The sequence below is a fragment of the Struthio camelus genome, chromosome 17, assembly GCF_040807025.1.
Source record: "Struthio camelus isolate bStrCam1 chromosome 17, bStrCam1.hap1, whole genome shotgun sequence".
In the NCBI taxonomy this organism is placed as follows: domain Eukaryota; kingdom Metazoa; phylum Chordata; class Aves; order Struthioniformes; family Struthionidae; genus Struthio; species Struthio camelus.
In genome coordinates, this window is record NC_090958.1 from 12,478,383 (window position 1) to 12,503,130 (window position 24,748).

Genomic DNA, 24,748 nt, shown 5'->3' on the forward strand with positions numbered 1-24,748 from the left:
TCATACTTCCTCTTTAAAATCTAGATAGATAGATAGAGATTGCTGTTGACCCCAGAAGCATTATGTGACCTTATCTACCATAGAGATATTTTCCTGAGGTTTTCTATTAGAGAGCTGGCCTGCTACTCAAAGGGTGAGTATGGAGGTGATGCCAATGTTTGAACCCACCTATGCTGAGCAGAGGTGACTGACAGGGCAGATACGAGGTACTCCATGTGGCTGACTGGGAGGAATAGAGAGAGAAATATTTAGGGGAAAATAGATCCTCAAAGCCTGGATAGAGACATTCAGTCCTCTTCAGTAAATCACTAAAGCATGATCTTGAGCATATATTTCAATGTTTTGCTGAACTGGGGCCCAGCAGAGGAAGAAGTCTTAGGTAAATCACAGTGTATAAATACCTCTGCTGTGAGTGTAACTAAGGCCACAGTGCTGTCACACAACACAGCAATAAATAGGTTCCTGAATTAGAGAAAATCTCTGCTGTACTTCAGATGTGACTGTTTGAACTACATGTACAAAATGTCCTTTGAAATAGCAGCTGTGTCTGTTTTATCTTCCTCTGAAAGATAAGTAATTATGAGACTGTTATAATGATTTCTTTAAAAAAAAAAAAAAAAGGGGGGGGTCTAAACAGCAATTGCCTTCTAGTGCAGGAGATATTTAAACATCAGTACCTTGAATTGATTAAAAGAGCTGTCCTGATAATGCAGTTTTGTAGCTTATGGTTTGCACTGAATGGCACAATGAATCATGAAAAACTGAAGAGGAGATTTTTGATGGGGACCTTACACTACACCCGTGACTCTGAGTTGGTGTTTTCATATCAAAAAGAAGTTTGCATTTGAATGAAAGTTCTCCTCACTGATGCCAGCCAGCATTTGTACTAGAGTGGCATATTTTTGATCTTTAGTAATGAATGCAGGAATACTTTGCTTCACTGGAGAGCCTCTTACAGTCCTATTTCTAGAAGATACTTTCTCTTGTACATTAATGTTTTTTGTATTTCTACCTTGATTGAAGGATTTTGAATACCAGATCTGTATCAAATATTGCATTTCTCCTGGCTGTTTATTAGTCGTAGCAATTCAATATTTCCTTAAACTTTCCCAAACGCAAAATAAATTTCTTCCACCTGGATAGGTAACCAGTAGAAAACAGTCTCCAACTGACAGGTAATATTGGTGAGATCTTGGATCATAGGAGAAGCTGAGCATTTGCATCTTCTCCTAGAATTACCAGAAAATGTGTTTATTAAAGCCCTGTTGGAATCAGTTCTCTTGCAGCATTTAACTTAGTAACTCTAGTATAATTTTATGAGTAAGGTTAGCTCTGAGATGCTTACTGTTTAAGTGTGTTAATGAATCTGACAGGCGATGTGAGAATGCATGCTGCTGTATGCAAGGTCTAGCAGTCAGCAAGCTGAATTGGAGTCTCTTTCGTTCTATTTTTTTAATCCTTTTTTGTATTATGTGTAAAAAGGGGGGAAAAAAGGAATGAAATCCACTGTCCCTCTAAGCTGCAGTTTGAGAATCATTAATTTTACTTCTGCTCAAGGTGGCACTTAGGTCTGGAATCCTTCTGTACCCTCGCTTGTGTAATTAGTCTGCTTCTGCCACAATAGGGTCTCAACCGTCTAAATCCTTGTCTTGAAGCAAGTACTGACAGCCCCCTCGTGTTAAGTTTTGTAAACACTAATTTGTGACATCTCCTGTGGCTTAAATCAAAGCACTCAAGTAAAAGTAATAATACTACTGTTAAAGTGAATGTTACAGAAGAAAACGTCTGTCACTTGACACTAAATGCATATGACACCAAGCGTGTTTCATGAGATGTTTCTAATGAGGAGGCGTTGGGGGAAGTAGTACTGCTTTCTTAGTACCACAGCTATCGGCTCCGTGGCCTGCTCGGTAGAAAACAAGAAGGACGGATATTCCTTATTTCAAGTCTGTTTTGCATTTTCCTCGAAAGCACATAAAAGGAGGAGGAGGACCTTGGATCCTGCAAGTATTCATTTGAATTGCAGCTGTGGTCACCAAAGAGACCAAAGCCCCATTTCTGCAAGGTGCTGTACAATCCGGGAACACAAGTTCTTTCCTGTCCCTTAAAAATTGCAGTTTAAAAGGCAGGAGAGGATATTACCTAAAATTATGGCTAGAAAATACAGCTCTTTCCTATTTGTACCTCTTCTTTTTTAGTCAGCCTCTGTCATCCCTTTTTATTCACACTGGTTGAATTGAATGCATCATTCTTCCTTTTCCTGCACTGAATCCTGTTGTTTGCAGCTTTGCCAGTTATAAGAAGTTTGTGTAACACCACACTGAAAGTCTCTGAAACCAAAACTGCGATGTCACGCAGGTGTTACTTATAGAAATATCTTTAAAAATTATTCCTAACATAACCATAATATGAACCTCAGGCAGGTAGCTGAACTGGTTGTACACATCTGCTTTTTTTTTTTTTTATATGTTGAAGGATAAAGCCAACCTTTGTTAATATATAAGAATCCCAAGCAAAATGGAAAAGTGGACGGTACTACTGTAAGAGAAGCATCATGTTGTGTAAACTCCCGTCCCACAGGAGGAGCAGACAGTATGACAAAATGCCTGAAAGCATTGCCTGTATATAAACTCGAGGCTTGGAGTGGATGGTAGTACAGCCATGAAGGTCCGCTCTTAAAACCTCATATGTATTTTGATGGTGACAGTGGCTGCAGAGGCCAGAGCTGTGGCTTTCCAAATCACTGACTGCTTTTACTCCTCTCTGTTTAGCTTCTTTCAAAGTGGGATCAGTTGTAGAAACAAGAGTTAGATGAGGCTCCAGGCCATGGCATATCACCATCTCAAAAAGACTGACCCCTTCTTGTTGGTTGCTTGGTCTGAGTGAAAGATATTTCCAGGGGATGAGTTGTCCTTGACTCCTACTACCTGAATTTATGCTGTGGAGTCTACTGAGGATACAGCTGGTGTGCTTGGCACTGCGTATCACCAGCATGGAAACCTGCCAGCTGGGCAGTGATCTCATGTGCTGAGGTTTTTTGTCTTTTTCCATAGGCATTTGTCTGAGTTTGCACAGTTGAATGGTGTGGAGGACAGAGCCATGGTGGGGAAAAGAATGAAGAACAATTAGAAGATGTGATATCCAGGGAGCAGCATGGGAAATTCAGCCAGAGCTGAAGGTAAGAAGTGGAGGCAGGAATGCAGGAATACCTCTGAGTCTGCAGCATGGGAGGAGATTGTTTTGCTTTATATGAACTATGAGTGCACTTTTGACTGCTAGACATATTGATGGGCAATAAGGGATTGCCCAGAGGTACATGGTAAGTGAATACACATGGACCCTGGGAGGCCATTTCTTCTTTTACTTTCCCCAGATTGCCCAACTCCAAAGCCCGTGGCTAAAGACCCAGCTGCCTGCTGCCGTTATCACCATTATGCCTTGTGCTGAAAGGAAGCAACTGCTTTGTGAAGTCGGTGGAAGTACGCCAGTGCTCAACCAGCTGGAGACCTGGCCCATGCTTGGCTTCAGCTGAGTGGACTTCAAGGTCAGCTACTGCTGTGTGTGTGGGGACAGACACAGCTGTCCCTGGTCGCAGGCCATGGGCCAGCTGCTCCACTGCCGGGAATCGTGGCAGCTCACTCGAGTCAGCACAACTACACTAATTCCCACTAGTGAAAGGTTTGGCCTTGGGGAGCTGCTCACAAGCCTTAGGGTAGAGGTGTAGTCTGGAGCTGGGGTCCAGAACACTATGGAGCAGCGTGCTGGCTAGCTCTTCCTATTTCTGGTGTTCAGTAATCGTGTATTAAAAGGTTAGAAACCCAGGCAGGTGCTGTAATGTCTAGAGTGTTTCTAACATCTTTCTTTCATTTCCTTTGTAAGACTTTCTTTTTTAAATGAAAAATGAACTTTTTTGATTCCTCTATTCCTTGTGTGATTAGGGGAAACCCAATCGAGTACATCTGCTGAATGCTTCTATCATGGAAATATTTAGTACCAGCTCTAGCATATTTATATTGGCTCCCTGATTAGACAATGTGCCAAGCTGTCCTTCGCGGCCTTAATTATCGCAACTTCAGGCCAGTGTTGCCTGCTTTCCAGCATAATCCCACGGCCTAGAGTGAACCCTGAAAATGCTTAATTAAATGACATTCCACAACAGATTAAAGAGTCAGAAGCCCAAGATAAAGAAAAAAGGAGATTGTGACCGCAGAGTAGCAGGTGCTCTTCCCTTTCAGGATCACCGTCCTTACACTGACTATTTCACCTTGAGCATATTTAAAAAAACAACATTACTTGATAGCAGTTTAGGGCCTGCATTTGGCTTTTTGCCTTTTTTGTGCAAAGTGATTCAGAGGTGCCTCGTGTCAGCCCTTATCCCCGGCTGTTGTATGTATGAATCAGCTGTGTGGAGTCTCACTGATTTACATCGGCTGAGAATCTGCTCTGTGCTCAGCATAATTTGACTGTCTGTCTCTGTAATCGTGTGTGAAGTATGGCCTGATCATGAAGTCTGCTCATGTGAGTAAGACTTGCATGCCAGGCCACAGGGCGTAGCTCTGCAGAGTTGATGTGGAGCTATGCCAGCTTCCACTAGCCTCGAATCTGGCAGTGTGAAGGGGAAGGCTACAGGATGGACACCTTCCACCAGCCTTTACAAGTGTGACCAGAGATTTTGTACGCTTCAGGATTTGGGCGCCTAGCATGAGGCACTTTAACAAAGTCAGTCGATGCCTTTGCTGTGCTGCACTTCTGAAATCTCGAGTGAGGCATCTGGGTCAGGCACCAAACATCAGTTGCCTTTTATTGATTTAAAAAGAAAAACAAAGCCCTCTCTGTATGTAAAAACTAGTGTGCAGATATATGGAATAGAGACGATCAAAGTGTGTTATAGAATCACCCTGGGAGCCAAAGTCTGCATCTAACGACAGAAGATCAGAATACAAATACCAATGTTGTAGATAATGTTACATTGCACAGATTAGAGTTCAAATCTTCAGCAAATCTGTTCATAGCAGGGAAACGACAGCAAGTAGGATACATGCAGCACACTGAGCAAATCTCATTCAAAGGCCAATCTGTAAAAGCAGTTATCACTAATATTGTTCTAATATTGTTTATCATATTATTCCTCAAATATTTGCTCCAACAGCTCTCCTGTCTTGGCTTAATAAACTGGCCCTACAGAAGCTGACCTGGATTGATTTCCTCTTTGCTAAGAGAAGCAGATCATGGTTGGATTTCATGACATTTCTGCGGGTTCGGTTTGTACATTGCGTGTTCTTATCTGGTCCTGTGAACAATTGCAGCAACTAAACTACAGGATGGGAATGAATTAAATGTCCGGGTTAATACAGGGCAGTCATCAGGGGAGAAAATACACAAAGGGCCTGGGAGAGGGTGCTACCCCGATTGGTGACCTTGGTGGTTGGGAAGGTGATTTGCCAGGCAGTGGGGTCTGGCTGGGAGTTTCAGCTGCACCCAGGGAAGGAGGAGGGCTGTTGCTAGGCAGCACGGGGGGGAAATGCATTAGCCTCATACCTCGGGAGACCTGAGGTTTAAGTATCTCTTATCTTACAAGTGAAAGGAGTTTAGTGGTCCCAGCCTAATCCCTGGTGCATATTTTGTCCACAGTACAAAATGTACCACATGGTTTGACACAACTGGAAGCTTTGGGTGAGTAAAGGCAAGGATTTTTTTTATTATTAGTGTTTGATAGCAGAAGCAAGGCAGATTATTTCTGAACCACATCAGCAAAGTAAGCTATGTGAGGGAGTAGAGTGCATTATTTCCCTATCTCTAAAATGGAGAAGATACCTCCTGTTTTCTTCCTGAGCATGGCTATTCAGATGGTGAGGTTTTGGTGGTGGGACCATCTTCTGCTATGGCTCTGAGCCGGCAAACACCTGCTGCGTGTGCTTAATCTGCGCGCCATGATGAGTTCCACTGATTACAGCTGGGCCCCAAGCAGCAATGCTGAGCACACACCAGCATTGAACAATCCCTAGGCCTGATCCTGAGTGGGGTTTGTGTGCACTACTGAAACACTTTTCAGGTAAAGTAGTCCTGCCTGAACTCTATATGACTTTACAGAACACAGTGCTTTTACCAACATCAACATTTATCAGCTTCTTCTATTGCAGCTTTCCTTTTCCAAATGGAAAGTAGACAAGTTTAAAAGAAACAAGTAAAATCTTACACTGAAAACCTCTTTGTAGATACCCTGTGGAGGCATAACCTGCAGCAATGCATGTGTCACAAGGATTTTTATGTACTTATGGATATTTTATGCATAATTAGGAGCTAGAAGCCAACAGGTCTGCATTGATTCCTTTGCAGAGCTTTGCAGACACTAAAAAGCATCAGCTTGAACTTGTTTCCTTTATTCTATAATTATTACTGTTCCTCAGGATTTGCTAAACAAACTGAAAGCTTATCTTGGTCCAGTCTAAAGGCCCAGTTCTGTGAGGGTTAGAGCATCCTCAGTTTCTCATGACTTCTCCAAGTTATGTGGCTGCATGCAGCTTTTGCACACTCTGCTCTTCAGCTGGGTAAAAGATCAACCAGAGTCAAAATCTGGACGTCTTACCCCGCTTTAGCCCATGTGGGAATTGTGTGCCAGGACACTTTGACTCAGAAGCAGCAGAAAAGCTTTTCTTGAGTCGAGCCCCCAGCCTGGGCCTGTGTGTACAGCAGATTGCACAGACCCCATCTGAAGGCCTCTTGTGGCTGGAGCAATATAAAGGTCTTTATCTAAAGTCTTAGTCCGTGGAAATGCTTCTTTGAAGTCTTTGGGCCTTCACATGTCCTCCAGACTTTCATTTAATGCAGTGGAGGGGGGTTGTTTTTTGTTATTTTTGTTTTTAAAGATTCCAGGTAAGATTTCAATGAGCTGGGGATGTGTATAGTATGCAGTACTTGCTTGAGTCTTAATCAAATCAAACTGTTATTTTAAGAAGCAAAAATAAAGGCTGTTAAAGCAGGCCAGACACTTACAAAGCAGCAGATGTTTCTCTTTATTGTCAGAACAGCAATCTTTATTAAATACCAAAGAAAGCCCTATAAATCCAGGCAGGCAATTGAATCTGTGCTAAGGACACCTCTTCCTCAGGCCAGACAGTCCTTTCCCTTCAAAGTCATTTGTTTTTCCTACTGATCCTTCCATGGTGTTTCCGTAACATAAAAGCAAAAGAGAAAATGAATATTTAACAGTGGAAATAACCTGGTAGTTTAAGCTTGAAAAAGTGAGCATGAAAAGTAAAGGAAATTGCTAACAAAATGCCTTTCACGCTTGTGCTTCCTTCTCACTGATGCCATGGCTAACACAGAACAATTCTAGGGGACCCATGGAGATGTCCTAAAATTAGTAGTGGGCTGGTATGTCTGGTCACAACACAGTTAACGTCAAGGCATATCTTCTCCTGAGAACATGTCTGGAAAAAAGCAAACACCATGTTATTATTGCCTGTGAATTGCAAAATGATGACCCTGTGGAATGGAGGAAGCTTTCTGGGTTAGCTGGAGACTGCTGGCCATCATGAGTCTGGTAGTTTTCACTAGCATTACTAGTAGCATCTTGCACTTTTAAGAAATAACAACAAGGTTTCACAAATTAATAAATGAAAGATTGTGATTGACTAAACAGTGTATGCCAGTCTATGCAGCTGTTCCGTTTTAACTAGGTAGTGTCCATAGATACAGTGTTAATTTAATTCTCAGATGAAATACTCTAGAGGAAATGTCAGATCAATAATGTAGAAAAGGGCAAAGATTTGCTAAGCCTGGCTGACTTATGTATATTAACTACTGTGAGATAGATATGGATAAAGGCTGAACATTGTGGTGAGTAATCACAACTGTCTTGGGTGTCTGAAAACATTTTCTAAGTAAAAGCTATGCAAAACAAACATGTTTCAGGCAACAAACTGGTGTTAAGGTAACATTATTTCATCCGCAACGCTATAATTAAAATCCATGGGTTCACTGTTTTTCTAGAGGAGTACAAAACACCTTTTTTCAGTAATTGTCCTGTTCTTCCTTGCATGGTGCTGAAAGTCCCCTTGCCCAGCATTAACCCAGGCTCCCACACCAGTACATCTTTGAGCCTGCCTACATATGTATCGGCGCTAGCAATTAGCTGTTTTATAGCTTGTTTTTTATCATCTGGATTTTATGTGTTTTGCCAACAGGTTGTATGGGTGCAACTCCTATTCCCTTCAGACTATGGCCATGGAGGAATTTCAGATCTCTGCTCCAGAGTCACTGTGAGCTTGGTCTGCTTTCAGCTGTTCCGCTCTGCGTAACTAGCTGGTGAGCCTCACTGGCCCAGCAGCCTTGGCTGCTCATCCCTTCTGAGCCAGCAAATGTAACTGCCAGTACTCAGATGGACTTGTTAAGGCTGGGAAGGACTGGTCAGCTTTCTTGATTCACCTTTAAATGTTTTGGATCTCCAAATCTGGATCATCATTCTGATTTGAGCCTGTCATTGCCTGGAGACGAGTCAAATCCTATTTGCAGGTGACTGAAAAACACTTAATGGACAGGCAGGTCCCATGTTACTTGGGAGTGTCCATGGAACTGACTAGCAAGGAGTACTTTGAAAGCAAATTCCACTTTTCCTTCTCAAGGAAGGAAATATTTCTGTTCCTAGCAGCTGTGTTTAGCTGTGGTCATGGCTAGCATGCCCTTCTTCCAACGGAGACAAGACAAGACAACTTTCTTGGTCTTTGGGCCTGAATGTCAGCTATTTAACAGTGGCAAGGTAGTTTTTCCATGCAATCTTTGCTAAACCACTCAGAAACCTTGAGGATTTTTTTATTTAAATAACATGATCTCTTGCAGCAGTGTGAGTGAGAGCTCTCCCAGAGACAGCGTATGCATGTGTAGTCTGTGGGAACACTGTGATTTCAGAATTGCCAAAACAAACAACAGGTGCCTGTGTTATTTTGCAAGTAGGAGCTCCTCAAATGTCAGACTTTGGCAGAGAAGATGCTTCCTTACAACACCCATCTTTTTACCCCAAAGGCCCCTGGAAACCTGGGTGGTGTATTTATGGTAAAGAATGCAGAGTTAGAAAATATTTTGAATCACCTTTGATGAAGAAGTCTTTAAAGTGCCTTCTCAGCTACTTGTTCAGCTGCTTTATTTTTGCTTTCAGCAGAAGTATGGATCTGTATCAGGTTTAAGAATAACTGGGGAAGGCCCAGTGACTCAGAGAACTCATAACAGCCTTTTTCCCTAAGGGCTTGGCTAAGCTACTCCGCAGAACTTTGTATGGGTGTAGTTACGCCGAGGTCGCTGTACCAGTACAAACCTGTGGTGCAGAAACATGACAAGATTGGAAAAAATGCCTACACAGATGCAATTAGCCCTCATCCGGGAACTGTGCGGGTTGCAGTGATGTCCAAGCAGGATTTGTCATGGTGGTGGCTAACGTTAGGCCTGCTGCAGAGATGCGAGACTGCACAGCGCACTTCCTAGAACAAGACCTTTTTTACTCTTTTTTACTTCTCTAGGGGAGAAATTACCAGCCAATGACTCTTCTGTGAGCAAGTAAAACTATGAAGCGATCTCCCTCTGTGCCTAAGAACCATCTTGTGCCTCAGGAGCCAGCCACCCCAGGATGGCTTTTGGAGGAGGCAGGGAGATCTCGGGGGCCTCCATGCAGCATCAGGTGGAGGCTTTTCCACAGCCTCCAACCTGTGTCAGCCTGGCCTATAACCGCGTGCTACCAGCTGCATTTTAAAAGGAGGAAAGAAAAGAGCTGACGCGAGCTGGAGCTGCTTTAAGGTGGAACTGAAACCATAGCTTGTGGCTGTCTGAATCAGTTCCCTCGTTTCATAAATTTGACTCAGTGCTGAATATTTCAGAGCATCAGAAAGAAAAGACTTATTTCAATTTTGGTACTAATAATGGCCAAAGGTCACGGCAGCTGGGAGGAGAGGGAAAATGAAAGGCATGGGCTCATCTATTTTCTCTGAACCAGCTTCACCCGTTCCTAGTTACAATCTCAGCAGAATAATAACTGATATTAAGCAAAGCCAAGAAATGAAATTAACACATGCAAAATTATATTACAGCTATGTCAGGAGTCCTACTGCTGAACCGCGTTAGCGAGGCCTCCTGGTGCAAAATAACAAGGGCAGCAAGGGAAAAATAACGGCTAAGAGCAGAATGTCTCACTCTGAGATACTGGCTGGTAGTTCACAAGCAAAGGGTATACCCTGTGCGCTAGCAGACCTGTACTTTGGGAACGCTCTTTACTGCCACTAGTGGCACAGAGCAGTTCTAAGGAAGAGGAAAGGTACTGTGTACAGGGGAAACTCTAACTTCTCTCAGATCCCCAAAATGCCTTAATGTGCTGAAAATCCACCCTTAAAAGGTGCCAGCTAGCTTAAAACTTGATCTGCAGAGCTCAAGCTCTGAGCTTCTCCAGGAATTTGGCCTGTCCTCAAGACCAAAATCTTGGCATATGCAAAGAGCTGTATGAACAGGAGAAATAACCAGGACTCCCAGTCATGCTGCATTATTGTGGAAATCACTCTGAGGCCTAACTTACATACCTTGTGTAGACAAAGGGCTCCACCTACACCCAGCCTTGTTATGGCTCCAACTCCCAGTTTTGCTCCCAGAGATTTTGCAGATCTCTGCTCACTCTCTTGAGTTTAGTTAGCAGTAGCCCAAGTTTCCTTTTCACCCATCTAGGGAAAGCAGAACCTGAATACGTAAATGTATTCACTTCCAAAGCATTCTCTGTAGGGACTTCCCCTAAGGTTTCTGACAACAGGTTATCTTGCAAGCACATTAATCTGACGATGGTGGCCAAGAAAACCAAGAGCTTTCTGCCATTGTCAAATTTCCCAGAGTGCCTGCTGAAAATATAGCACACCCCTCAGCCTCTGCACACAAAAGGACACAAACATTAGGCTGAGGTGTGAAACAAGGAATAGGAGAGAAGGGTGCATTTTATATACATTAATAATAACAATATATCTCTTACGAAGCAATTATATTTGAAGAGGTTAGGATTGCTGATGGAATATAATAGGCATGGAAACCTTTTTTTGCTTCTTGGCAGAGATGGTGTTGCCTCACTGGGCTTAGTATAGCACTGTGTGTTAAAATAGTTGTTAGCACTGGAACATTGCCTCCCACATGGATGAGCTTAACACATGGCAAGCTGTATGATGTGGATGCGAACCTGAGCTGCCAAGCATAGTTGTGGGGATGTAGCCACTTAGCCTGTGCCGAACTCTGTGCTGCTACCACTGATGGAGAGCCAGCCTGGCTCAATCCGTGGGGCAGGCGCAGGCTTGCCAAGGGGATCTCTGCTTTCTGCTTCCATCTACAGGTCCCAGGGCATTGCTGAAGGGCATTTCTCGCTGGTGGTAGATGTTGGCATGTTTTGGGGTGTAAACTCACATTCTTGTTCTACCTGGATCCTCACACAGAGAGTGACTGCAAATGCTGGTCATAAAGGACAAGGCAAATTCCAGTTTGCAATAAACATCCTAAACAGTTCAGGTGGGAACTATCCAAAAGGAAACTGGCCAGGAAGGCAGATTAGGGAACCCTGGTTTTACTACCTCAGAAGCATTTCCTGCATCCTCAGGCACTCTGTCTTTATTTGTAAAACCTTCCAATTGTTCTGCGGGTGAGCTATGTGCAAGCAGGTAAACCATGGTGACAGGAAGAAAAGGATGCCTCTGGAAGGAAGCTCGCTCACATGGAGACGTGATGCAAATTGGCTGGAGAGCTGTGTAAGCAGCCAAGGCTCCAGCTTGCTGCTTAGCATGGTATTTACAGCTGTCCCATGGATACCTTGCAATCTGCTCCAGGCACCAGCCATCCTCATTACTTCTCTAATTTAGTTAGATGTTGGGAAGCTGAGGACTGTGCTGCATGGTGTGGGTGTCCAGTCTCCCAGTCAGTGCTCTGGCCCACTCGTGTTTTGCTGGTGTACTGGCCTAGCCAATGCTGGTTGCCATCATTTCCCCATCATTCCTGAGCTCTCCTATTCAGGCATACCTTGTTTGGGAAACACGAAAGCCTGGCTGGTGGCATCAGCTCCCTTGCCCACGCAGGTCACAGGTCTTCTGACCTCTGGACTAATCATTTCACTCTTTCCTTCCCCAGCAGACAATACACTGCTTTCTCTGCAGAAGGAGGAAGGCTATTTGGGGTGTGAGAGATCCTAGGATTCCTTAAAAAAGACCCAGATTTTCCATGTGCTCCCCCCATACTAAGCCTCAGGGAAATAAGCCAGTAGCAGGGATTTCTGTGTCTCTTACTGCTTAGTTTGAGGTTATCATATAGAGCAGAGGGTGTCAGCCTGTATTTTCTCTCCGGGACTGGAAGTGTGGTGGCCACTTGGAGCCCAGCAGGGATAGAGGATGCTGACTGTCGGTGAGGCAGGTGGCTGTTGGTGAAAGCCCTGGGCAGGGGCTCCTGACTGCTTCTCCATTTGCAGCTCGGCAGGAGCTGGGAGCACAGCTGAGCTGAGGTGCAGTTCTCGCTGCGCTGCCAGCGCTGACTGTTGAGAGCCATTGAAAATGTGCCAATACACTGACTTTGACACCCTGTGGCTCTGGAGTTGTGAATGAGGTTTGCCGAGACCGGGGAGATTAATATGAGCATTCCCATGATGTGGTTAACTACATCATTAATTCCAGAGACTCCTGGGACAATGCTGACACTAGCTTTAGTAGCTGAAGTATTTAATGTGTTCTCCAAGACACTTGCTAAACATAGATAGAACTGAGTGACATAAATGTATTTGCAGAACATTTTAGGGTTAGCGTGCTCCAGAACAGTGCAGTCAAATAATTTTGAATATTACTTAGAAATGTTTTTTTAAGAGGATCATGATTCTGTCAGGAATCATGATTATTAAATATGTCACAAATTTTCCTCTCTATATTTTTCATACCTTTTTTCTCAAAGTATTACTCACATAATTTTCCCTCTGAAAGTTATTACGAGTGAATCACCTTTAGCTCGAGTGAGCAAACATGACCAAGTGTTTATTCTGTTCACAGCTGAGCAATTTTAAGCCTTGATCCTGACCTTAAGAGAGTCCCCGAGTAAGGCTGGTGGATAAGCCCCAACAATACACCACTGGTCCCTGGAGCATTGTGACTCAGAGGCACATTTCTTATTAAAATGTTTCTGCTTTTAACTGGAGGCAGTCATGTCTTGCTGACCAACATCTCCAGCGCGTTACCAGTCCCGCCCTGCTTTCTCAGCTGCAGCTTTTGGTGGGCTGCGGTCCCACATCCTCCCCAGGCACCTGCTGTGATGGAGAAGTGAATGGGTGAGTAGCCCTGCGGGCTTCACTGCCGTTAGGCCTGAGTGCTGGAGGAGGAACAGGGAAGTACTTATTTTCTTCCATAGGCAATTAATTTAAGTCATGATCTGTCTGTGTCTTGCTCTAGAGGCGGAAATAAAAACGGGCATCAGCAGCTCAGCCGGAGCGTGGGGGATAGAAGCTCAGCTTCAGGCTGCAGCTGCTGTTGGGGAAGACCAGCTCTGGGCTCCCCAGGCCACCCTGTTCTGCCTCCCAGCTGAGGACTGGTTTCAGCTGGGTTTTCTCCTTGGGTGACGCTCTTCTCCCCTTGGTGCCTGACTTTAGCAAATTCATTTTGCAGTGACAGCTAATGGAGGGCAAAGTGTTTGCTGCTGGCTTGTCTGTAAAAGATTCTTTGTAGTCTGCTACTAATCTGAGCAGTTTTGCAGCCTCTGTGAATGCTATTGTCTTGAGTTTTGTTTTCAGTTCAGGTCTTGCCACCAGTCTCACATGGTTTCCTGGCTGGCAGAATAATCTCTAAGCTTAGCAAACAGAAGGCTTATAGCGTGTCAAATGAGCAGGTGAGGGAAACTGCATACCCTGCGAGAGGAGAGCCTGCAAAGGAAGGCAGCAGGTGCAATGGAGTATGGCTCAGGGCCTGCAAATAGGTTGGGGTGAGGAGAGGGAGAGGACTCTGGGAATCAGGACAGGATTGGAAAAAAAAAAAACAGTGCAAAGGCTGGTGTCATAAAGCTTCTTCGTGCAATTTGCAGAAAGGAAGGGACTTTGGCAGGAGACCAAGAATGCTGGTTTCCTAGCGTTAGTGTTTTTCTGTTGCGGCAGGGAGAGATAAAGGGAGAACAGCAACTGAGGCAAGTACCGGAGCTGGTGAAATATATCACATATGTCATATATATTCGCGCATCAGTCTGATGACAAGAACTACAAGAAAGCATGCTGGCTATCAAATGTCTCGGTAGCTCTTTGAGACAAGCATAGCTGCTCTGGTTAAATGTATGGCTAGCTGGTTGGAAGGAGAGCTAGTCGTAGCTTGGGAATGGGTGCACTAAAAGCTTCTGAGGCCCTTGAAGTGACCCTTAATTATTAGCTAATTGGCTGAAATGTATTTCTTTCCTAATGAACGAGGGAAGGAAGGGAGGCTATGGTCAATGGAAAAGAAGTTGGTAATCTCCTATTGAAGGCAGTAGAAGGCAGATGTCAGCCTGGTCTGTAGAAGCGAAGTCACTGGACTTTCTGTGCTGCTACACAGTGATGTCTTAGCCATGTGTCTATCAGTAAAAAACACAAAACAAAAAACTGGAGCCCACTATCGGTAAGAAGTCACAGATCAGGCTCTACTGCCTGTGGACGAGGCTTTGGAAGTAACCTGACATTGCGTTTCGTGGGCTAATGCTCCTCGGAAGAAAGGAGCAAGGTCACATACGTTATATTTGAGGTGGCTCTATAAGTGAGGACACTGCCTTTTGAGAGAGTCAGAGGGGAAATACAAGAGAGTAACTGTTATTCTGCGAGTCTTACTCTCTGCCAAAGCTACTGTAAAAAGAGTGAAAATTTCTGTAGGGGAAAACATGAGTAGTCTTAATCTCGAATTGCCTTCTTTTATAATGCATAATTTAAAACGCATGTTAGTATTATCTTTGCATGATATAGTAAGCAGCCGTGTAATGTTCTCTCTTTGAAGGCAGTATTATAGCTGCCTATCTTTGCTCAAGTAGCTACAAGGTCAAATCCTAGCTGATATCTCACAGAAATTGTAAAACAACCGAACGGATGTTAAGCTGAGACCAACTCAGGGTGTCTCTTTCCTTGCGATAGCAGCTAACAAAATTAATTTATCTGTTCTCCAGTCCTCACTTGTGAAATTAGAATAATGGCAGTTCTTTATCTTACGTATCCTGTGCAGATCAGCCCAGTAACTGCTATGCAGGAGCAGTAATGGGATCCGCATCCAAACCTAGAAATAGTCAAGGTGAGGTGGAGAAATCAATAAGAAGTCAAGCCTGAAATACCACTATTCTGGGTTCAAATCTTGTAATACTTTTGAAAATACTGATCTGGTGGCTTGGGTGTTGCATGTTGTTGAGTAGAAATATTTAAATGAGAATAATAAGTTGTAACTAGCCTACGTATTCCAGTAGAGCTAGCTTTGCCACAAGCTCCTGGAGTCACTTCTCCACGTCTTGTATTCCTGACACACTGTTGTAAGAGGTGCGGAGGCCTGAAACTCCCACTTACCCTGGTGCTCTGGAAATCAGGCTGGGTCACTAAGGGCCTACGTCTAAGCACTTGATATGAAACGTTGGCCTTATTCTCTCACTGCTTTGGTCTATTCATATCCAAGACAGGATTATTAATATGTCTTTACCTCCCAGGATGACTGAGGTTAATTAAGATTTGTGAGGCGCTTAGATACTGCAGTGATGAGCACAGTAGAAATCAGAAGCAGCAAAAATGTCAGTTTTCATGGGAAGATTTTAAAAATGTCCTGGGAAACCATCGGCAAATATTTCTTCAAAAATAAAAATAATAATTTCTCTCTCTCTCCCTCTCTGTGTTCAGATTTTTGGCAAAAAACCACTAAAGCTAGAGCATTTTAAAAGTAGTTATTGCAAAAGCTGATATTTTTGTACAGTTTTTAAACAAAGAACTTTGCTTTTACTCTTATCTGACAGCAAAACAGATCAAAATGAACACTTACTGATAAAAGATCCATGTATTTGCCAGACGTTTAAACAAATATCTGCTAGCTCTACCTTCAATATTTGCCTTGAGAGGTTGCAGAGAACAGTGAGCGGCCTGTGCCTACAAGTCATCAAGAGCCAGGGAAGATGCACAGGGCCTGAACTGGAGTGAAAAAGCCCTTGTGTATGGGTCTAGATTGTAGTTCACTTTCCCCTAGTGATGTACAAAACCATGAGATGAGGTATATCGGGTTGAAGGAAACAGAACTAGTTTCCAGGTGCTTTGGTCAGAAAAGGGCATGTTTTCGTAGTCTGTTTACAAATGCAGATAGGTGCTTTGTGAAATCTTTACAGAGATGCTCCTCCCCCAGAGAAGCAGGTAGGCTTCTCCCTGCTAGAGGTTATTCAAGACAGTCCCCCAGGGCCCAGCTGGTTCTCTTGCCTTCAGTAAATCTGACACTGATTGTCTGCAACTTGAGACCTAATCCTGAGACAAATTCCAGATGGGCCTGGAGCACAGGTGAATCTATCTGTTTGCCTCCAGCTTGGGGTCAAGTGTCTTTATTGTGGTTTTATTTTCTGGCTTTATAAGTTTCACTGTCACCATCTATCAGTGTTTCTAGCAGAAGGAAAGATGCAGTCTTAGATTTGGATCTCGGAGATGCATGTGCAAATGAAAGGTTTATTCCTGATAACATGCGGAGAGAATAGCCTGGTGGGAGAACCATATGTGTTTTAGCTACTGATGTTAAGTTTATTTGATATACCCTTCTGGATGGCAAGGTTAAGGATGTGTTTGCCCACGTTGGTATTTCTCTGCCTCTGGTTTGCTTTCTGTGAGAGGGCAGTGATACGACATGGAAAAGTAAAATGAAACCTGGGAAGCTAGAGGCGTAATTAAAGTGCAAGTCACTATGCCATAACCTAATGGAAACCAGCATTACAGTAGGTGCCAGTAGATAAAACTTCTTTTCCTGGTTTTGCTGCTGTTTGACTGGGTAACCTGGATCGATGTTTCCCCAGTCTGCTTGTCTCTGCTTCTTTTCTGTGTTTGTGACACTGTTTCTGGCCGTGACTTTGTGCAGCTCTTTGCAGAGGACAGAGGTTTCCCCTGCTGGTAACCGGGGGGCATCAGCTGCACCTCCCCTCTCCCCTGGCCACCGCGGCAGCACCCTGCGGCCCCGTTGCTGGCCTCGTCTCCTCCTCAGCCCGCTCTTCCCTGGGCCAAAGATGCTTCTTCACCCTCGCTACCGCAGCCGTGAGCGTTGGATCGCTGCCGGACTCCGTGTCATTAACGCACCGTGTGCTGGGAGTCAGACCCCGGCTGTCCCACGTGCCGACAGCCTGGCTTACGCGCTGCCTGGTGACACGACTCCGCGGGGCAGCGCAGAGCTGACCGCCGGCGCGGCCGGGGTCTCCCGCTCCCTGCAGCCTCCCGCCACCGGCCCCGCGGGCTGCCGCTCTCCATCCTCGTGCGGAGCGGGGACGGAGCAGCCGGCGAGCGGGGAGCCCGCTCGTCCTGCCCTCGGTGCCGCGGGGACGGCAGCGCTGCGGTCCCTCAAAGCGGGACGCGCGAATCGCAGCGCCGAGGGCTGGCGCTCTGAGTACGCCAGGGCGAGCCGAGGCACTGCCGTGCGGCTTCCCCGGGGGCCGCCAGCCGGGTTAAAGTCGCCAGCAGAAGCCAGCTCTCCGGTCCCCCGCCGGGTGCCTCGATTGCTGCGTGGCACCGTCCGCCCGCAGGCTTGCGACACGTCGCTCCGTGAAATCCTGCAGCTGGGGCGCGTTCGGGCTCCTCGAGGCGCCTCTCCGACGGGTCGGCGCCGCGTCCCATCCCGGCTGGCCGCAGCAAAGCCTCGGGCCGCGCGGGCAGAAGGGTGCCGGCGGGAGCCGGGTCTCTGAGGCCACCCCGTCACCCTCCTCTCCTCCCCGTTTCCTCCTCCGGTAGCACAAAACGAATCTCTCCAAAGTTAAATAACTACATAAACAAATATGGAGCTATTTATTTGCTATTGTCATAGAGATGCTGCAGTCCAGGGCAGAATTTCGTATTCGCTATTCACATCTGCGGCCCTGCTGCGCTTGGGGTGGGGGGGGACAAGACTATTTCTTTCATTTGTTCCAGCCCAGCCAATAAATCAGGTCGCTAACAGCGCCGCTCTGAAGGCGCCCCTCGCCACACAAGCTCCCCTTTCTCGCCGGTCCGGGGGAGCGGCGTCGCCTCATCTGCACGGTAAACACTGGGCCTCAGGAAAACAAACGCTTTTTCTCTTGGGGGGGGGGGGGGGAAGAGAGAAGAAAAAGACATTAGCGAGCGTCGTTTTCCCTCAGAACTAAAACAGCACAGCGGTGCCAGCTAAGGATGCAGCTGTGGTTCAGAGGGTTTATTTGTATTTTTTTAATACGCCACTGGGAGTTCAAACAACGTGTCAGAGTGATACGTTGTCCTTTGAGGAGTGCGGCTTCCTTCTCTCCACCCTCCTTCCTTTTTTCCTTTTTTTCTTTGCTTTTTTCTTCCTTGAAGCATTTTAGTCATCCCAGCGAAAACGCATAGCTCATTTGGATAAAAGCCTCGGCTGTGACAGCCGGAGCCCGAACACACCAAGTTGTTTGTTTCAGAGGAATAGTCTGGGAGAATTTATTAAACTGACAACACCCCCCCCCCCGCCCGCTCTTGTAAATTAATGAAATGGATGTTCGGTGGCACTTGTTAAAAAGTAATAAATCCTCTCGCACGCGCTTACTGCTTGGAAGGTAAGGGGGAAAAACAGGGCACGATTCAGCCCGGAGGAAGGAACGCCGGAGAGGGCTCGTTCGCCGGTGCGAGGCCCTCGGTTTCAGAGGGCGCCGAGGCACCCCGAGGAGCCAGGGACGCCCCGGGCGCGGAGGTCCCGCCGGCCCTCCCTGCAGCCAAGCCCTGGCCCCGGGTGCGTTCGAACCCAGGGAGGCTTTCATCTCAAGGCAGTGGATGTTGCAAACCTAACCCATGTGCTCCGCTCTGGAGGGACTTCAGGAGCGGTGAAACACCCTGGAGGGTGCAAACGAGGTGCTTGGCCTGTCTGGGTGCGTTCCTGAGGCGAAGTGACTCTATATCTATGGCTAAGTGCCTCTTTGTCTCTCTAAGCAACTTAGTACGTCTTGACACCCAGTGGTTAGCATATGATGGTGTTAGTCTGCTCTTAATGGTGCCTGAGTATCTCTCAGTGCTTTGCAAATCCTGATTAAACGAATGTTGGTTTTGTTTTTTTTTTTTTTTTAATCCCCATAGTGCCAGGATGTGGTAAAGCTACTTTCTTAATCTCTCATACCGAATCGACGGCAGTACTGCAAACAGAGCTGGGCGGCGGGAAACGCCGCTCAGGACAGAGGCAGGCTTGGCGCCTGGGGCGAGAGTTCGTGGCCTTCGAGGGTGCCCGGCAGCCTTTGGGCGGCCGTGCCGTCGCAGGGCAGCAACCCGCAACGACAGCGCTGCCCGGGGTGCCGTTCCTGCCCGACGAGCGCAGCCCGTCCCGCTACCCAGCCCGGGAGCGCGGCGAGGCCCAGCCGCCTCCGGGGCCGCAAAGCAGCAGCCAAATCCCCCCGTGGGGCACAAGGGGCAGAGCAGCGATGGGGGTGGTGGGGGGACATGCACCAGCGGACGCGGTCTTTACTTCTCCTTCCCGGAGCCCTTCTGGCCCCGTCATCCTGTACCGCGGCAGCGCCGGGCGAAGCGGGGACCTGCGGGGTGTTCCTCCCTTCCTCCACCCACGTCTGAGCACTGCTTCCATTTGTCTTCCAGTTCAAAACTTCTTCCTCCTCTGCTGACCGCAGGCGGGTACAATTTCATCGGCTGTGCGTAAGGGGTATCTTGGACAATGTTGATCGTATCGGGCCTTCGCAGCAGGAGGGGCAAAGGAAGTGACGAGGGGCAGCAGTTGGCCAGCGGAGAGCGGGGCGAGCGCTGCGGGGCCGCGGCAGCCGCCGGCTCCCGGCGTGGCGTCGGTGGCTGCAGCAGCCTTAGAGGCTGTAGGAGGCATTCAGACCTGGCGTGGGATGTGCTGGGAGGCAGAGAAGTCACCTGGGGAGGGCCGTGGGCCCCCGGGCTGACGGCTCTGGCTGCCGCGCGCGGCCCGGCGGCGCAGTGGCGCTCTGAGAGCCGGCAGCGCGAGCGGCTGCTGAATTGCAAACCCGGCTTTAAGTATCGGAGCGTCTTTGCTTCTGACTTGGGGCTGGAAGTGCATCTGGCTGGGTAAGAGTTTGGCATAAGGGGACTGCAGGAAGGTTTAAATGCATTTAACTCCTGTCAGAAACGGAGAGCAGGCAGGATTGCGAGGATGTGGTCGATGTACATTCAAGCTCTTCTTTTGAAACCACAAACCCCAATCTCTCTCTTCTCTCTCTCTCTCTCCCTCCCCCCCCCTCTCTCTCGTCTTTACTTTTGCTGGGATAATGCAAAAATGATTTTCTTTGTAGCGTTTTTCCGAGAATCAAGCTGAATTAAGGGCTGGCTGTAAATGCCATGAAGTCTAGAGGGTGGATTCAAACTCCCGACTCGGAGGTGTCGTTTTGGAGCGCTGCAGGTTTCTCTCCTTCACTCTTCTCTCGTGGTTGCTGCCCAACGCGGCTGTGGGAGAGAGCAGAGGAGAAACGCAGAGCGATTCATGTGGCACATAATGGGTTGTTACAGATTAGCCTAGAGTGAGTTCAACAGGATAGCAGGAGCCTTGCTGAATATGTTAGATTAGGTAGTGAAAAGAGATGAATTTCTTATCACAGTACATGGCATATTTCACAATTGTGTTTTAAGTCTTCTCACTGCTGAGTGCATTTAGCACTGCAAAAACGTACTCAAATGGCACAGGCTAGACTATGTGTCACCCTCTTACTATCAATTGATTTCCTGCACTGATGATGGTATGGCTTTAGCATTTGGCAGTGAAGACGGTTTCCACAGTTGTGGAAGCCCACAAATATGAGCTTTATGCAGATTTAGTATTTAAAATAAAAAAATATTGGCAGTAAGTAGAAAGCACCAGCTGTCTTACTTTCTTCAGCTGGCCAAGAAAAGTGAAGGGGCAGAAAGAGACAGCAGGAGGGTCCGCGCTGACCTCACGCAGGAGGCCTGGTGCCGCCGGAGGCCAGGCCATGGAGGCTCCCTCCCTGCTGGCCCCGGTGCCTTTCCAAGGCGGTGAGGCCTTGAGGGCAACCAGTCCTGCCTGGGAACTACCTTGGGGGCTACCACTTTGGGGAAACATCTGCCTTGTGTGTGCTTACCAGCGAAAGGCTCTCACTCTGTGTTTCCTTGCCTCTGAGCACCTACCAGGTGGGATTTTCTCGCCTTCTTTTCCTCTGGTGCAGAGAGGGCCTAAAAAGCCCATGTGAAAAGCACGCTAGCTTTCATTACCCATAAAATCAGGAGGCTGATGGTAATCGCAGTCATGCGATCAGTGTCCTTGATCTGAAATTTGTCATAGTGCGTTACAGTTCACAAAACGTTGGCTCTGTCTTTCAGCCGGAGCATTAAAACCGATGACAGATGCCAACTCTTTCAGCTCTCTCATGGTCTCGGGAGTGAGCAGGAATGCGAGCATTTTGCCTGCTAATAAAGTCTTTCAGCAGAGCATTAGGGAAAAGCATTGGCTACTCCTCTTGAATTTGTTTGCGTCCAATGTGAAGCTGGGCTTAGGCACTTAGTGGTGGTGGTGGTGGGAGCAGTTAATGTGGAAATACGACGATAAAAATAGTAAGTTAGCAGTTGTGCCATGGTGGGTGTGTGTGGGAACTCATTTGTTGTGGAGTCTGGGAAGAAAGTACTCAGACCCTACCAGCGTTCCCAGGGACTTGAGTGCCTTTTGCCCTTGAAGTCCGGGGGTGGGATATCTAAACAGGATTCATCCTTCTGCACCTCTATCCCCAGCACTGAAGTGCTGAAGCTAATGCTTCCTTTGCCTTATTTATTTACTCTGGGAAAAGACAATTTATGCTATTTTTACAAAACAATAGAGTCTAAATCTAAGTGCCTGAGGCATTTTAAAACAGTAAGGGTTAATTCTGTTTCCAAAACAGTGTTGTGTTTAATTCAGCAACCGAAATAACACTCTTCTATCTCTGTCTTCTGTGAAACAAATTATCACCTGGTAGCAGCGAGAAAAATGATTTCAAAACCTTTTCCAGGTATCCGGAATATCACAAAGGCCTTCAGATTTACAGCTTGAAACTTGAACCTCAAACCACTTCCGAATGGCAGGTTTAAAAAATGGGTTAGGAGAAAAGATGCCTGAACACACACATTTTGTAGGTAGATGAACAGCAAGGTTCACTCTGAGAAGTGTGACATTAGCTGCCTTTCAGAGTGTTTTAGTAGGTTGGCTAATTCTGATCTCTGAAGATAATGAGCAAGGATGGGGAAATGATGCCCTCAGCTCCAGGGAAGGAGTTAGGAGAAAGGAGGGAAGACTAGAAATAAATTAACAGCTAGCTTTTGTGGGAATTAAAGGTGAGAGAGTTGTGGCTCCCTGGGCCGAAAGACTCAGAAGGAGGTTAACTCTGGCTCAACAGTGCTGGGCAGGGGCTCTGGAGACTGTCCCATGTTCTGTTACTGCCATGAACCCAGCGACAAGAGTCATGTAAAGGTCTGTTTTTAAGAACGAACGAACGAACAAAATTGGCCCTATACCATTTTACATTTTCTCTGAGGTATAAAATGGGAATATATTTGAGTTTCTTGCTTTTTTACTAGGTCTTTTTTTTCTTTTTTTTTTTTTTCCCTCCATCTTTATTCCAAGAAGATAAAGTTGGGACTTGATCTTTTTCCTGAAGGATTTCTTGAAGTCCCTGCATGCTGGGAGCTCTTATTCTCTGCTGATCTGTCTCCTCTCTTTGGAGATATAAAGGCGTTAAGCTATTAGCTGGAGTGGGAAGAGAAGCACGTTTTTAAACAATTGCTCACTTCAGGCCCTGTCTGTGCTGAAATGGGGAGTGTAATTGCAGGGAGCATAGGCTCGTTTATCCAGCCCCTTCAGATGCTAGTGGCTGCGGAGCTGCAGAAGCAGGAGCTGTAGAAGAAGACGCTCAGCCCAGCCTGGCTATTTAGGTGTTTTGCTAGCTAAGCCCTTGTCACAGCACCTGCATGAAAACTAGCCCCTATCCTAGGCCTTAATGGAGCCTACTTCTTAATTTTACCTGCTACTTCTTGGAAGAAGAACTTTAGGGAAGTCTTTTTTTAATTTGTTTTCCCTCATAATCTCTTAAAATCATTAACTTTGTGGTCACCATTGGATCTTTCCAAACAGGCCTCTTTTTTTTTTTTTTTTTCCCCACCTCATGTCCAGGCAAATAAGAATGGAGGGGAAGAACTTATTTTCCTCTTCTCTCCTTTGCCGTAGATAAACCATAATGCTAGTCCAAGATTGTTTGCTCAAAAAATCCACAAGTCGTGACCTGTTCAGGACACTTTTAAAGAAAGTATCTCTCTGAAGCTCAAGCCTAAAGTCTATTTATTTATTTCCCTCTTGATATGTCACCTTTCACGGGTCCAGCCGAACCACTGAACACCCCTCTGCAGGAGGGAGGACCTTGTGGGCTGCAGGGCCTGGGCTCCAGTTTCTTGTCTGGAGGGGGTAATACCAACCCCCTGAGCTACTGGTGGCCTTTCCCCTGTGCCTTGGCAGCCAGCGCTTGCATCTAACAGAGACCTATGAGCTCTTAAACATTAAAACCTCATCTTGTCTGAAGTAAGAATCCCCTTTTCCCTGCTTCTTGCTGAGGAGATTGATAGCCTGGTTCAAAGGACAGTCTGTGACACCATGATGTCATGCTGTATGATGAAATTTGTGCTTCATTCCTCAGTACTCACCTCAAGCCTCTTCTGCACACATACAGACCCTTATATATTTAACCAACAAAAGGTGTTAAAACACATCTGAGCAACAGTGTTACGCAGGGCTTGGAAACCCTTTTTTGTGTTATGTTTCCTAGCCGTGGTCACTTGGACGCTGTGACAAAATGAACTGCGAAGCCCAACACTGGCAGATTTATCGTGGGGAAAGTGATCTATGAAATACATATCTTGCAGTGTAAATATTCCAGGGGGAGAAATAAAATGCAGTTTTCTGAGCAGTTTGTCTCCAACATCTTCAATCTGATCATTTTGGATGCAAAGTTTGAGCCACAGAATAAATTAGCGCCAAGGGCTTTGGGTTTCTCCCTGGCTCGTTGGCATTTAGAGTCAGAGACCTGTTTGTTTTGCCAGGAGAGATGGATGTTGGTCAGTGACAGTAACCTTTCATGTCCCATCCCTTGTGAGCTATTGATGGAACTCAGGAATTAGTGCCTTGAACAGGGTCTGTGGGCCATTCAGAGTCCAGCTCAGCCCCTAAATTGCGTGTTTTAACTGAATTGGTTACAAAACAGATCTCTCTAAATTGGTGCAAGCCCCTTTGTGTGGACACTCCTAAATCAGTTTAAGAGTGGCTGGTATTGATTTTAACTTAATGTGGTTTGTTACTGAAGTAAGCTAAATCAATAGTGCTAAATAGGTGCAATTTCTTGTGCTGACTATGCCACAGAACTTTCATGGAAAAGAGATGTGCACAAAGGGAAAAGGACTGAGTTTGTTCCCCTGTTGCTTCCTTGTGTTCATCTATCATTCTCATGCCAACCTCTGGGATTTTTCCCAAAGGGTATCTCTTTGGATCAAGCTTCTTAGCCATTCTAGTATTCTTCATTCCCACCTCTTATAATAATAAATCCTAAAACTAAATCCACCTTAACTTGAGATTTCTAGGAA

General features: G+C 46.2%; 2 long non-coding RNA genes across 8 annotated transcripts in view; both read left to right on the plus strand.

Annotated features, from left to right (window-relative positions):
• Positions 1-18,218, plus strand: part of LOC104138846 (uncharacterized) — a 32,971-nt gene extending 14,753 nt beyond the window's left edge. For 2 of the 3 annotated variants that reach the window (XR_011135089.1, XR_693005.2), the window contains 5 exons: positions 3,054-3,178; positions 3,374-3,544; positions 5,150-5,261; positions 5,632-5,673; positions 8,187-18,218. This is a non-coding gene — a long non-coding RNA (uncharacterized lncRNA). The remainder of the gene's footprint in view (positions 1-3,053; positions 3,179-3,373; positions 3,545-5,149; positions 5,262-5,631; positions 5,674-8,186) is intronic. The other variant, XR_011135088.1, reaches the window with a different exon arrangement.
• Positions 18,219-19,568: 1,350 nt separating this feature from the next.
• Positions 19,569-24,748, plus strand: part of LOC138061381 (uncharacterized) — a 95,302-nt gene continuing 90,122 nt past the window's right edge. For all 5 annotated transcript variants that reach the window (XR_011135090.1, XR_011135092.1, XR_011135093.1 and 2 more), the window contains exon 1: positions 19,569-20,209. This is a non-coding gene — a long non-coding RNA (uncharacterized lncRNA). The remainder of the gene's footprint in view (positions 20,210-24,748) is intronic.